We start from the raw sequence: 15,991 nt of genomic DNA on the forward strand, positions 1-15,991 counted from the left end.
CGTCCACTGCTTCAGGAAATCCAACAGCAGGACATCATCCAAGCCACAGTGGCACCTGCAGAGCTCACAAAATTGTAGATTAAGCCGGTTAAAGACAACATGCAACATCTGTTGAAAGACAGCCGTTTCAGATCCATCCTCAACTTGACTGAGGCACATTCCACTCTTCCGAGTAGGTTTGGAGCTCGCAGAGCTTAAACAATCATCCACATAGAATTTCCTTGACCTTGACAGGTTGAACAATTTCAGCAGAAAGATCAAATGTGTTGTCAACTGCAGTGCACCTTATTGTTCCTTAGCCTGACCAAAGTACAGAAGTTGATTCTGTACAGTACTTACCCAAATCCTTTTAGCTACATACATCTCTCAACCTCCTCTGGCCATTCTTCCCACTGCATAAGGACATCTGAGGGCAGGACCTCATCCAAGCCAGTGTCACCTGTGTTATCCTGAACAGTTGCTGAGGATTCCATCATTTCCATAAATGTAATGTTTTGCTGAGACATTCCCTTGTCCTCCTGAGGTTGTTCCATTGAAATCCTGATTATACTGGTTGTTCAGCATGAGCTCCAGTTTGGATACAATCAGACATCATACTTATCACAGCAGATGATGACTCCATACAAAGATGTCCATTTCCTTGTCAGAGCAGAGATCCTATTGGCCACAAATATGTGGAAATGCGCGTCCTCCTTTTGACAGGTTGAGCAATTTCAGCAGAGATCAAACGAGTTGTCAATTGCAGTGCTCCTTAGTGCCACTAGGGGAGAAACAGCACTCAATAAGTGCATAGTCGTTTTGCACTCCTGGCATTCAAAGACCTGGTGAGGTTTAGACCTTGAGCAATGCAATCAAAGACTTTATGCAGTGAATCCTTTCTGGGATGGTTGACTCCAGTTTGTTGAAATGAAGCAAGGCTTTCATTTGCACACTGCAGATGTTCCTCTGAAATGAGTTGAATATTCCTGGTGCAACCGTTATCCTGAATAGTTGTTGAGGATTCCATGATTTTCATACATTTCATGTCTTGCTCAGACATTCCTTGTCCTCTGAGGTTTTTCCATTGAAATCCTGTTTATACTGGTTTTTCAAAATAAGCTCCAGTTTGGATTCAGACAGATATCATCATCATCATCACAGCAGATGATAAATCCATACAAAGATGTCCATTTCCTTCTCAGGGCAGAGATCTTGTTGGCCACAAATATGTGGAAAGGCTTGTCCTCGTTAATATTTATCAGAACAGAGTTTCTGTCCGTCCAAAACCTGCTCCGGCTGTTCGTCCACTGCTTCAGGAAATCCAACAGCAGGACATCATCCAAGCCACAGTGGCACCTGCAGAGCTCACAAAATTGTAGATTAAGCCGGTTAAAGACAACATGCAACATCTGTTGAAAGACAGCCGTTTCAGATCCATCCTCAACTTGACTGAGGCACATTCCACTCTTCCGAGTAGGTTTGGAGCTCACAGAGCTTAAACAATCATCCACATAGAATTTCCTTGACCTTGACAGGTTGAACAATTTCAGCAGAAAGATCAAATGTGTTGTCAACTGCAGTGCACCTTATTGTTCCTTAGCCTGACCAAAGTACAGAAGTTGATTCTGTACAGTACTTACCCAAATCCTTTTAGCTACATACATCTCTCAACCTCCTCTGGCCATTCTTCCCACTGCATAAGGACATCTGAGGGCAGGACCTCATCCAAGCCAGTGTCACCTGTGTTATCCTGAACAGTTGCTGAGGATTCCATCATTTCCATAAATGTAATGTTTTGCTGAGACATTCCCTTGTCCTCCTGAGGTTGTTCCATTGAAATCCTGATTATACTGGTTGTTCAGCATGAGCTCCAGTTTGGATACAATCAGACATCATACTTATCACAGCAGATGATGACTCCATACAAAGATGTCCATTTCCTTGTCAGAGCAGAGATCCTATTGGCCACAAATATGTGGAAATGCGCGTCCTCCTTTTGACAGGTTGAGCAATTTCAGCAGAGATCAAACGAGTTGTCAATTGCAGTGCTCCTTAGTGCCACTAGGGGAGAAACAGCACTCAATAAGTGCGTAGTCGTTTTGCACTCCTGGCATTCAAAGACCTGGTGAGGTTTAGACCTTGAGCAATGCAATCAAAGACTTTATGCAGTGAATCCTTTCTGGGATGGTTGACTCCAGTTTGTTGAAATGAAGCAAGGCTTTCATTTGCACACTGCAGATGTTCCTCTGAAATGAGTTGAATATTCCTGGTGCAACCGTTATCCTGAATAGTTGTTGAGGATTCCATGATTTTCATACATTTCATGTCTTGCTCAGACATTCCTTGTCCTCTGAGGTTTTTCCATTGAAATCCTGTTTATACTGGTTTTTCAACATAAGCTCCAGTTTGGATTCAGACAGATATCATCATCATCATCACAGCAGATGATAAATCCATACAAAGATGTCCATTTCCTTCTCAGGGCAGAGATCTTGTTGGCCACAAATATGTGGAAAGGCTTGTCCTCGTTAATATTTATCAGAACAGAGTTTCTGTCCGTCCAAAACCTGCTCCGGCTGTTCGTCCACTGCTTCAGGAAATCCAACAGCAGGACATCATCCAAGCCACAGTGGCACCTGCAGAGCTCACAAAATTGTAGATTAAGCCGGTTAAAGACAACATGCAACATCTGTTGAAAGACAGCCGTTTCAGATCCATCCTCAACTTGACTGAGGCACATTCCACTCTTCCGAGTAGGTTTGGAGCTCGCAGAGCTTAAACAATCATCCACATAGAATTTCCTTGACCTTGACAGGTTGAACAATTTCAGCAGAAAGATCAAATGTGTTGTCAACTGCAGTGCACCTTATTGTTCCTTAGCCTGACCAAAGTACAGAAGTTGATTCTGTACAGTACTTACCCAAATCCTTTTAGCTACATACATCTCTCAACCTCCTCTGGCCATTCTTCCCACTGCATAAGGACATCTGAGGGCAGGACCTCATCCAAGCCAGTGTCACCTGTGTTATCCTGAACAGTTGCTGAGGATTCCATCATTTCCATAAATGTAATGTTTTGCTGAGACATTCCCTTGTCCTCCTGAGGTTGTTCCATTGAAATCCTGATTATACTGGTTGTTCAGCATGAGCTCCAGTTTGGATACAATCAGACATCATACTTATCACAGCAGATGATGACTCCATACAAAGATGTCCATTTCCTTGTCAGAGCAGAGATCCTATTGGCCACAAATATGTGGAAATGCGCGTCCTCCTTTTGACAGGTTGAGCAATTTCAGCAGAGATCAAACGAGTTGTCAATTGCAGTGCTCCTTAGTGCCACTAGGGGAGAAACAGCACTCAATAAGTGCGTAGTCGTTTTGCACTCCTGGCATTCAAAGACCTGGTGAGGTTTAGACCTTGAGCAATGCAATCAAAGACTTTATGCAGTGAATCCTTTCTGGGATGGTTGACTCCAGTTTGTTGAAATGAAGCAAGGCTTTCATTTGCACACTGCAGATGTTCCTCTGAAATGAGTTGAATATTCCTGGTGCAACCGTTATCCTGAATAGTTGTTGAGGATTCCATGATTTTCATACATTTCATGTCTTGCTCAGACATTCCTTGTCCTCTGAGGTTTTTCCATTGAAATCCTGTTTATACTGGTTTTTCAACATAAGCTCCAGTTTGGATTCAGACAGATATCATCATCATCATCACAGCAGATGATAAATCCATACAAAGATGTCCATTTCCTTCTCAGGGCAGAGATCTTGTTGGCCACAAATATGTGGAAAGGCTTGTCCTCGTTAATATTTATCAGAACAGAGTTTCTGTCCGTCCAAAACCTGCTCCGGCTGTTCGTCCACTGCTTCAGGAAATCCAACAGCAGGACATCATCCAAGCCACAGTGGCACCTGCAGAGCTCACAAAATTGTAGATTAAGCCGGTTAAAGACAACATGCAACATCTGTTGAAAGACAGCCGTTTCAGATCCATCCTCAACTTGACTGAGGCACATTCCACTCTTCCGAGTAGGTTTGGAGCTCACAGAGCTTAAACAATCATCCACATAGAATTTCCTTGACCTTGACAGGTTGAACAATTTCAGCAGAAAGATCAAATGTGTTGTCAACTGCAGTGCACCTTATTGTTCCTTAGCCTGACCAAAGTACAGAAGTTGATTCTGTACAGTACTTACCCAAATCCTTTTAGCTACATACATCTCTCAACCTCCTCTGGCCATTCTTCCCACTGCATAAGGACATCTGAGGGCAGGACCTCATCCAAGCCAGTGTCACCTGTGTTATCCTGAACAGTTGCTGAGGATTCCATCATTTCCATAAATGTAATGTTTTGCTGAGACATTCCCTTGTCCTCCTGAGGTTGTTCCATTGAAATCCTGATTATACTGGTTGTTCAGCATGAGCTCCAGTTTGGATACAATCAGACATCATACTTATTACAGCAGATGATGACTCCATACAAAGATGTCCATTTCCTTGTCAGAGCAGAGATCCTATTGGCCACAAATATGTGGAAATGCGCGTCCTCCTTTTGACAGGTTGAGCAATTTCAGCAGAGATCAAACGAGTTGTCAATTGCAGTGCTCCTTAGTGCCACTAGGGGAGAAACAGCACTCAATAAGTGCGTAGTCGTTTTGCACTCCTGGCATTCAAAGACCTGGTGAGGTTTAGACCTTGAGCAATGCAATCAAAGACTTTATGCAGTGAATCCTTTCTGGGATGGTTGACTCCAGTTTGTTGAAATGAAGCAAGGCTTTCATTTGCACACTGCAGATGTTCCTCTGAAATGAGTTGAATATTCCTGGTGCAACCGTTATCCTGAATAGTTGTTGAGGATTCCATGATTTTCATACATTTCATGTCTTGCTCAGACATTCCTTGTCCTCTGAGGTTTTTCCATTGAAATCCTGTTTATACTGGTTTTTCAACATAAGCTCCAGTTTGGATTCAGACAGATATCATCATCATCATCACAGCAGATGATAAATCCATACAAAGATGTCCATTTCCTTCTCAGGGCAGAGATCTTGTTGGCCACAAATATGTGGAAAGGCTTGTCCTCGTTAATATTTATCAGAACAGAGTTTCTGTCCGTCCAAAACCTGCTCCGGCTGTTCGTCCACTGCTTCAGGAAATCCAACAGCAGGACATCATCCAAGCCACAGTGGCACCTGCAGAGCTCACAAAATTGTAGATTAAGCCGGTTAAAGACAACATGCAACATCTGTTGAAAGACAGCCGTTTCAGATCCATCCTCAACTTGACTGAGGCACATTCCACTCTTCCGAGTAGGTTTGGAGCTCACAGAGCTTAAACAATCATCCACATAGAATTTCCTTGACCTTGACAGGTTGAACAATTTCAGCAGAAAGATCAAATGTGTTGTCAACTGCAGTGCACCTTATTGTTCCTTAGCCTGACCAAAGTACAGAAGTTGATTCTGTACAGTACTTACCCAAATCCTTTTAGCTACATACATCTCTCAACCTCCTCTGGCCATTCTTCCCACTGCATAAGGACATCTGAGGGCAGGACCTCATCCAAGCCAGTGTCACCTGTGTTATCCTGAACAGTTGCTGAGGATTCCATCATTTCCATAAATGTAATGTTTTGCTGAGACATTCCCTTGTCCTCCTGAGGTTGTTCCATTGAAATCCTGATTATACTGGTTGTTCAGCATGAGCTCCAGTTTGGATACAATCAGACATCATACTTATCACAGCAGATGATGACTCCATACAAAGATGTCCATTTCCTTGTCAGAGCAGAGATCCTATTGGCCACAAATATGTGGAAATGCGCGTCCTCCTTTTGACAGGTTGAGCAATTTCAGCAGAGATCAAACGAGTTGTCAATTGCAGTGCTCCTTAGTGCCACTAGGGGAGAAACAGCACTCAATAAGTGCATAGTCGTTTTGCACTCCTGGCATTCAAAGACCTGGTGAGGTTTAGACCTTGAGCAATGCAATCAAAGACTTTATGCAGTGAATCCTTTCTGGGATGGTTGACTCCAGTTTGTTGAAATGAAGCAAGGCTTTCATTTGCACACTGCAGATGTTCCTCTGAAATGAGTTGAATATTCCTGGTGCAACCGTTATCCTGAATAGTTGTTGAGGATTCCATGATTTTCATACATTTCATGTCTTGCTCAGACATTCCTTGTCCTCTGAGGTTTTTCCATTGAAATCCTGTTTATACTGGTTTTTCAACATAAGCTCCAGTTTGGATTCAGACAGATATCATCATCATCATCACAGCAGATGATAAATCCATACAAAGATGTCCATTTCCTTCTCAGGGCAGAGATCTTGTTGGCCACAAATATGTGGAAAGGCTTGTCCTCGTTAATATTTATCAGAACAGAGTTTCTGTCCGTCCAAAACCTGCTCCGGCTGTTCGTCCACTGCTTCAGGAAATCCAACAGCAGGACATCATCCAAGCCACAGTGGCACCTGCAGAGCTCACAAAATTGTAGATTAAGCCGGTTAAAGACAACATGCAACATCTGTTGAAAGACAGCCGTTTCAGATCCATCCTCAACTTGACTGAGGCACATTCCACTCTTCCGAGTAGGTTTGGAGCTCACAGAGCTTAAACAATCATCCACATAGAATTTCCTTGACCTTGACAGGTTGAACAATTTCAGCAGAAAGATCAAATGTGTTGTCAACTGCAGTGCACCTTATTGTTCCTTAGCCTGACCAAAGTACAGAAGTTGATTCTGTACAGTACTTACCCAAATCCTTTTAGCTACATACATCTCTCAACCTCCTCTGGCCATTCTTCCCACTGCATAAGGACATCTGAGGGCAGGACCTCATCCAAGCCAGTGTCACCTGTGTTATCCTGAACAGTTGCTGAGGATTCCATCATTTCCATAAATGTAATGTTTTGCTGAGACATTCCCTTGTCCTCCTGAGGTTGTTCCATTGAAATCCTGATTATACTGGTTGTTCAGCATGAGCTCCAGTTTGGATACAATCAGACATCATACTTATCACAGCAGATGATGACTCCATACAAAGATGTCCATTTCCTTGTCAGAGCAGAGATCCTATTGGCCACAAATATGTGGAAATGCGCGTCCTCCTTTTGACAGGTTGAGCAATTTCAGCAGAGATCAAACGAGTTGTCAATTGCAGTGCTCCTTAGTGCCACTAGGGGAGAAACAGCACTCAATAAGTGCATAGTCGTTTTGCACTCCTGGCATTCAAAGACCTGGTGAGGTTTAGACCTTGAGCAATGCAATCAAAGACTTTATGCAGTGAATCCTTTCTGGGATGGTTGACTCCAGTTTGTTGAAATGAAGCAAGGCTTTCATTTGCACACTGCAGATGTTCCTCTGAAATGAGTTGAATATTCCTGGTGCAACCGTTATCCTGAATAGTTGTTGAGGATTCCATGATTTTCATACATTTCATGTCTTGCTCAGACATTCCTTGTCCTCTGAGGTTTTTCCATTGAAATCCTGTTTATACTGGTTTTTCAAAATAAGCTCCAGTTTGGATTCAGACAGATATCATCATCACAGCAGATGATAAATCCATACAAAGATGTCCATTTCCTTCTCAGGGCAGAGATCTTGTTGGCCACAAATATGTGGAAAGGCTTGTCCTCGTTAATATTTATCAGAACAGAGTTTCTGTCCGTCCAAAACCTGCTCCGGCTGTTCGTCCACTGCTTCAGGAAATCCAACAGCAGGACATCATCCAAGCCACAGTGGCACCTGCAGAGCTCACAAAATTGTAGATTAAGCCGGTTAAAGACAACATGCAACATCTGTTGAAAGACAGCCATTTCAGATCCATCCTCAACTTGACTGAGGCACATTCCACTCTTCCGAGTAGGTTTGGAGCTCACAGAGCTTAAACAATCATCCACATAGAATTTCCTTGACAGGTTGAACAATTTCAGCAGAAAGATCAAATGTGTTGTCAACTGCAGTGCACCTTATTGTTCCTTAGCCTGACCAAAGTACAGAAGTTGATTCTGTACAGTACTTACCCAAATCCTTTTAGCTACATACATCTCTCAACCTCCTCTGGCCATTCTTCCCACTGCATAAGGACATCTGAGGGCAGGACCTCATCCAAGCCAGTGTCACCTGTGTTATCCTGAACAGTTGCTGAGGATTCCATCATTTCCATAAATGTAATGTTTTGCTGAGACATTCCCTTGTCCTCCTGAGGTTGTTCCATTGAAATCCTGATTATACTGGTTGTTCAGCATGAGCTCCAGTTTGGATACAATCAGACATCATACTTATCACAGCAGATGATGACTCCATACAAAGATGTCCATTTCCTTGTCAGAGCAGAGATCCTATTGGCCACAAATATGTGGAAATGCGCATCCTCCTTTTGACAGGTTGAGCAATTTCAGCAGAGATCAAACGAGTTGTCAATTGCAGTGCTCCTTAGTGCCACTAGGGGAGAAACAGCACTCAATAAGTGCATAGTCGTTTTGCACTCCTGGCATTCAAAGACCTGGTGAGGTTTAGACCTTGAGCAATGCAATCAAAGACTTTATGCAGTGAATCCTTTCTGGGATGGTTGACTCCAGTTTGTTGAAATGAAGCAAGGCTTTCATTTGCACACTGCAGATGTTCCTCTGAAATGAGTTGAATATTCCTGGTGCAACCGTTATCCTGAATAGTTGTTGAGGATTCCATGATTTTCATACATTTCATGTCTTGCTCAGACATTCCTTGTCCTCTGAGGTTTTTCCATTGAAATCCTGTTTATACTGGTTTTTCAACATAAGCTCCAGTTTGGATTCAGACAGATATCATCATCATCATCACAGCAGATGATAAATCCATACAAAGATGTCCATTTCCTTCTCAGGGCAGAGATCTTGTTGGCCACAAATATGTGGAAAGGCTTGTCCTCGTTAATATTTATCAGAACAGAGTTTCTGTCCGTCCAAAACCTGCTCCGGCTATCCGTCCACTGCTTCAGGAAATCCAACAGCAGGACATCATCCAAGAAGCAGTGGCACCTGCAGAGCTCACAAAATTGTAGATTAAGCCGGTTAAAGACAACATGCAACATCTGTTGAAAGACAGCCGTTTCAGATCCATCCTCAACTTGACTGAGGCACATTCCACTCTTCCAAGTAGGTTTGGAGCTCACAGAGCTTAAACAATCATCCACATAGAATTTCCTTGACAGGTTGAACAATTTCAGCAGAAAGATCAAATGCGTTGTCAACTGCAGTGCACCTTATTGTTCCTTAGCCTGACCAAAGTACAGAAGTTGATTCTGTACAGTACTTACCCAAATCCTTTTAGCTACATACATCTCTCAACCTCCTCTGGCCATTCTTCCCACTGCATAAGGACATCTGAGGGCAGGACCTCATCCAAGCCAGTGTCACCTGTGTTATCCTGAACAGTTGCTGAGGATTCCATCATTTCCATAAATGTAATGTTTTGCTGAGACATTCCCTTGTCCTCCTGAGGTTGTTCCATTGAAATCCTGATTATACTGGTTGTTCAGCATGAGCTCCAGTTTGGATACAATCAGACATCATACTTATCACAGCAGATGATGACTCCATACAAAGATGTCCATTTCCTTGTCAGAGCAGAGATCCTATTGGCCACAAATATGTGGAAATGCACGTCCTCCTTTTGACAGGTTGAGCAATTTCAGCAGAGATCAAACGAGTTGTCAATTGCAGTGCTCCTTAGTGCCACTAGGGGAGAAACAGCACTCAATAAGTGCATAGTCGTTTTGCACTCCTGGCATTCAAAGACCTGGTGAGGTTTAGACCTTGAGCAATGCAATCAAAGACTTTATGCAGTGAATCCTTTCTGGGATGGTTGACTCCAGTTTGTTGAAATGAAGCAAGGCTTTCATTTGCACACTGCAGATGTTCCTCTGAAATGAGTTGAATATTCCTGGTGCAACCGTTATCCTGAATAGTTGTTGAGGATTCCATGATTTTCATACATTTCATGTCTTGCTCAGACATTCCTTGTCCTCTGAGGTTTTTCCATTGAAATCCTGTTTATACTGGTTTTTCAACATAAGCTCCAGATTGGATTCAGACAGATATCATCATCATCATCATCATCACAGCAGATGATAAATCCATACAAAGATGTCCATTTCCTTCTCAGGGCAGAGATCTTGTTGGCCACAAATATGTGGAAAGGCTTGTCCTTGTTAATATTTATCAGAACAGAGTTTCTGTCCGTCCAAAACCTGCTCCGGCTATTCGTCCACTGCTTCAGGAAATCCAACAGCAGGACATCATCCAAGAAACAGTGGCACCTGCAGAGCTCACAAAATTGTAGATTAAGCCGGTTAAAGACAACATGCAACATCTGTTGAAAGACAGCCGTTTCAGATCCATCCTCAACTTGACTGAGGCACATTCCACTCTTCCGAGTAGGTTTGGAGCTCGCAGAGCTTAAACAATCATCCACATAGAATTTCCTTGACCTTGACAGGTTGAACAATTTCAGCAGAAAGATCAAATGTGTTGTCAACTGCAGTGCACCTTATTGTTCCTTAGCCTGACCAAAGTACAGAAGTTGATTCTGTACAGTACTTACCCAAATCCTTTTAGCTACATACATCTCTCAACCTCCTCTGGCCATTCTTCCCACTGCATAAGGACATCTGAGGGCAGGACCTCATCCAAGCCAGTGTCACCTGTGTTATCCTGAACAGTTGCTGAGGATTCCATCATTTCCATAAATGTAATGTTTTGCTGAGACATTCCCTTGTCCTCCTGAGGTTGTTCCATTGAAATCCTGATTATACTGGTTGTTCAGCATGAGCTCCAGTTTGGATACAATCAGACATCATACTTATCACAGCAGATGATGACTCCATACAAAGATGTCCATTTCCTTGTCAGAGCAGAGATCCTATTGGCCACAAATATGTGGAAATGCGCGTCCTCCTTTTGACAGGTTGAGCAATTTCAGCAGAGATCAAACGAGTTGTCAATTGCAGTGCTCCTTAGTGCCACTAGGGGAGAAACAGCACTCAATAAGTGCATAGTCGTTTTGCACTCCTGGCATTCAAAGACCTGGTGAGGTTTAGACCTTGAGCAATGCAATCAAAGACTTTATGCAGTGAATCCTTTCTGGGATGGTTGACTCCAGTTTGTTGAAATGAAGCAAGGCTTTCATTTGCACACTGCAGATGTTCCTCTGAAATGAGTTGAATATTCCTGGTGCAACCGTTATCCTGAATAGTTGTTGAGGATTCCATGATTTTCATACATTTCATGTCTTGCTCAGACATTCCTTGTCCTCTGAGGTTTTTCCATTGAAATCCTGTTTATACTGGTTTTTCAACATAAGCTCCAGTTTGGATTCAGACAGATATCATCATCATCATCACAGCAGATGATAAATCCATACAAAGATGTCCATTTCCTTCTCAGGGCAGAGATCTTGTTGGCCACAAATATGTGGAAAGGCTTGTCCTCGTTAATATTTATCAGAACAGAGTTTCTGTCCGTCCAAAACCTGCTCCGGCTGTTCGTCCACTGCTTCAGGAAATCCAACAGCAGGACATCATCCAAGCCACATTAAGCCGGTTAAAGACAACATGCAACATCTGTTGAAAGACAGACATCCAGGACATCATCCAAGCCACTGTCACTCACCATCTGATATTCCAGCAGCCACCACACTTGCAAGTCATAGTGTCTTTGTGTACCACACGCTCCTCCGATGACGGTGAACTACTTGGAATAAATCAAACACTACAGTAATCAATACATTAGAATTATACCATAGTGTGTGCATACAAACCTTGGACAGTCATCTTCGATGGCCTCCATAGCGATAAGTTCCTCCTACTTTTACTTGTGTATTTAAATACTTTCTGTGATGTCAGTTTTACCAGCAAAGCTTGCCTATTATATTAATTTTTTCTTATCGATTTGGTTCTCTCTGCCTATAAATGACACATAGGTAAAAACTAGAATTATAAATACAATATTGCCAATTCATTCATTTTTTGTAACTGAAAATTTTACTTCAGATTTGTTTTGCAGTACATCTGCACTAAGCTGAAATTGCATATAATGATTTAACGGGGAGGTGTCAGCTTTTCTGCATCAGTTTCCCCTCATAAGTCTATAAAAATAGATGTGTATTTATTTTGGTAGTTTTTTCTTAATGCCTAAGAATACTTGTCGAACACACAAAGAGTCAAAGACAGATCCACAGACAAAAGGAGACAGAACCAAAGAGAAAGCAACAGAGAAAACACAAAAAGAATATTAAACCTTAATTTTCTAAGACACCAGCTCTTTTACAGGTCTAGTGATACTGGTGATGTAAATTTCTAGTTTTGTTTGAATGTTCCAAAACGACAGTGTAAAACTGTACTTTTAAATGACAGAATTATGCAAAAAGGTGACAATGATGGTTACAGATGAATAGATACAGAAAGACAAACATAAAATGTAATACAGGCAACAATGAACACTGAAAAACAACCTAAACCCGTTTTATGCTTTTGTACATAATAGATGTTTCCATTTAACAATACAATTTGTAAAATACTTGAACAACATATAATGATAATGGCATCAACCTACATTAAGTTACCTTTCCAAACCTCTTGCTCAGCCGTCTTGTCTTCGTAATATCATCACCGTCGCTTTCTCAAAATGGTTATGTAATGTTGAAAATGCAAATGAAATATTGCTTCAAATTCGTCCGTTTTTCCTGGGCATGTTTGTGTATTAATGCATATATGGCTGTGTGTACACACACACACACACACACACACACACACACACACACACACACACACACACACACACACACACACACACACACACACACACACACACACACACACACACACACACAGAGACACTGTATGTATATAGATTTGAGCTTAAAGTAGTTGAAAACATTAACAAAACTATAAGGGGTGGGGGGGGAATAACAAGGTAAGCAATGGCATGGCGGCCGCGAATACACTTTCGTAACAATATACAGTTTTGGCACAGCGGCCGCGTAACAATATACAGTTTTGGCACAGCGGCCGCGTAACAATATACAGTTTTGGCACAGCGGCCGCGTAACAATATACAGTTTTGGCACAGCGGCCGCGTAACAAGAAATAAACTTTTGTCTTACCGTTTGTAGATTGCCCTAGAAGAAAAACATGTTATTGTACTAAAACCGATGTGTATGTAACTGTATAGCAATAAATGACTGAGTCAGTGGTTGTTGTGCAGCTACTGATGAGAACCAATTTGAGTTGTAGTAGTTTAGTGTTCTCTTTCATAGAAAATTAAACTACACAACAAGGTGCTCACAAAGCTGTACAAGGTTTGTAATTTTTTTTTTAGTCTTTGTATCTATGTGTTGGTGTGTGTAAGCAAAAAAACAGTAGGAAGAATAAAGTTGGGAATTGGTACAGAGACCATGACAGAGAGCAACAAGATAACAAGGGCCCATTTCATTAAGGAGGTTCAACAAACTGATTTAATATGTGAATTCAGTTGATTCACTCTAAGCTAACTGAGATTCCAGTTTCAGTACAGCTGATTTGTTATATCAGTCAACTCCGAGTACATTGAGACATTCTTATTCAAGTCACTTATTTTAGGATAAGCATACATCCTACCATTAAACCTGCTTTACAAAATGGGCCCCAGTAAGACATTACTGATAAACCTTCTTTTTAAAAACACTAATGATATAGAATTCACACTAAAAATGAGACCTTTTGTAAAATTAAAAATGAATAGACTAATAACCAAAATTGGATGGCCTAATGGTGGGCCATGTTGGATGAAGGGGAAGAGAGCAGAAAGGACAGTGATAGAGCGAATGGCACGGCGGCCGAAAGCACAAAGTTAGTTCGGCACAGCGGCCATACAAACCCACACCACCTAAACTACTAAATTATTTACAATTATTGTAACCAATGCTAAAGATTTATTTTTTAACTGACACATTTTTGTATACTTTATTAACATTTTAAAAAGAAAAAGAGAATAGTTGTTGAAATAAAAGGATTGGCACAGCGGCCAAGAAAAATCCAAGAATTGAGCAATAAACATTTCCGTCTTACTGTTTGTTGACTTGCTTGCTTGCAGATCAGACTAGAAAACAAAAAAAAAACAAAACAAAAAAAAAACTTAGTCAAGTCTGAGTCCAACCTCAAACTTCCATTATCAAGCTTGACATCTTTTCAGTATCAATTTCACTGTGACGGTTTAAAAAATATGTACAAGCAGAATTGTATTGGAAATATGTAAAAAATTGCCCCTCTGTGCTAAATAGTGACATAATCGTAACTTAGTATTTCACTGTCAAAGTTTTAGCCCTGTAACCTTCAGGTTTGTGTAATAAAAGCTTCTAATATCGGAAAAATGAAATAGCAGTGTAACTGGGTGATAAACTGATGTATCATTATATGACATTTATATCCATTTGATTTAACTCTTTATTATTTTGTCTTAGTGCATATGACATTTTTCTAAAACAGAACACCAAAACCAAAATACCCTTTCAAATCATTAAGGAAAAAAAGTTAAAAAAACAAAATCACTGCATTGATTGCGAGAAGAATTATTGCAGTACAGTGGTTACCCTATTCCAGTGTCATGAAAATTGTACAAAAAAGAAAAAACATTTCCACATTACATATAATACAGTAGGGTTAGTTCAATATCAATGTCATTAATTACAGCTTTTATCTTGATTATGATTGTTTTTATTCAATCTTGTTTGGGGGGGGAGGGTAGTTAAATATGCTCAATGTCAGCTTCACTCATTGCTTCGCTTTGAACATAGACTAGATGGAGGTGGAGTCACATGACTTTAGCTTGTTACATACTCCCCGAGAACAGAGAAATCTGTCCCTGAGATGGCAAGAACAAACTGTTTCCACTAGGGATGTATATTATCAATTCATTAATCGTTGAAAGACCTTATCAATCGATTGATAAGCGACGATTTTCCTGAGCCGAAATTCCCTCAGTTTTACTAAGATTAATCAAATCAAACTTTATTTATATAGCACTTCTTATATATTATACTATAACAAAGTGCTTTACAAAAACAAAAATTCACAGGGATGTCGAAAGTGAGGGGGACCTCATCCATGTTAATGATGTGGCTGGGCTGAATGTTTTTAACCGGAAATCTTGCCACTGCAGTAGGCGCGAAAGCTGGCCAGCTTTTGTTTATAATCCGCTGGAAGTTGCTGCGCCATTGAGAGATGACGCCTTTTCATAAAACGAAAGCACCAAGACGGGCCTCCTTTAAAGTGTTCGATATCCATGTCCTGTGCTATCGTTGCTGCCTTCAGTCGAATGGTGACTGTAGAGATGCTTCTCCCGGCAGTTCTTTGTTCAACAATCCATTGCTCGAGTCGGTCTTCTAACTGTGGCCACCTCGCTTTGTTGCCACAGAAACTCAGTTTCATTTTCTTTGCTTGCCGCAGTTCGTCTTCCTGCTTCCTCCACCTACAAACCATCGATTCATTGATGCCGAATTCCCTCGCAGCTGCTCTATTTCCATTTGCAACCGCATAACTGATCGCCTGCAGCTTGAATTGCGCGTCGTAAGCAAGTCTCTTCACTGGTGCCATAGTTGTAGTTGTAGTAGTACTAAAAGATGTTATCGTTTTGCAGCATACCGGTTATATATACGTGCCGGGAGCTGTACCGTAGCATTCAGCTGATTGGTGAATTGCTGCCAACGTATGTAGTGTACGTATGACGTCGCGTTCAGCTGATTGGTGAATTGCTGCCAGCATACGTAGTTAAAAGTGCCTCAATGGGCCTGGGGTCATCAGGAGTCTATAGCTTTTGGATGAGGATTCCTTTATGGTGATATGGACCAGTAAGGCCAACCATATTATGAAGTCTGTTCAAAAGAATTTCATGGTCTACTGTGTGAAAAGCTGCACAACACAACACAAGGACAGAGGTTTCTCATGTCAGCATTTACCCTGAGATCATTTACAACCTTGATTAAAAGCTAAAT

The sequence above is a fragment of the Parambassis ranga genome, chromosome 1 (genome assembly GCF_900634625.1).
Source record: "Parambassis ranga chromosome 1, fParRan2.1, whole genome shotgun sequence".
NCBI lineage: Eukaryota > Metazoa > Chordata > Actinopteri > Ambassidae > Parambassis > Parambassis ranga.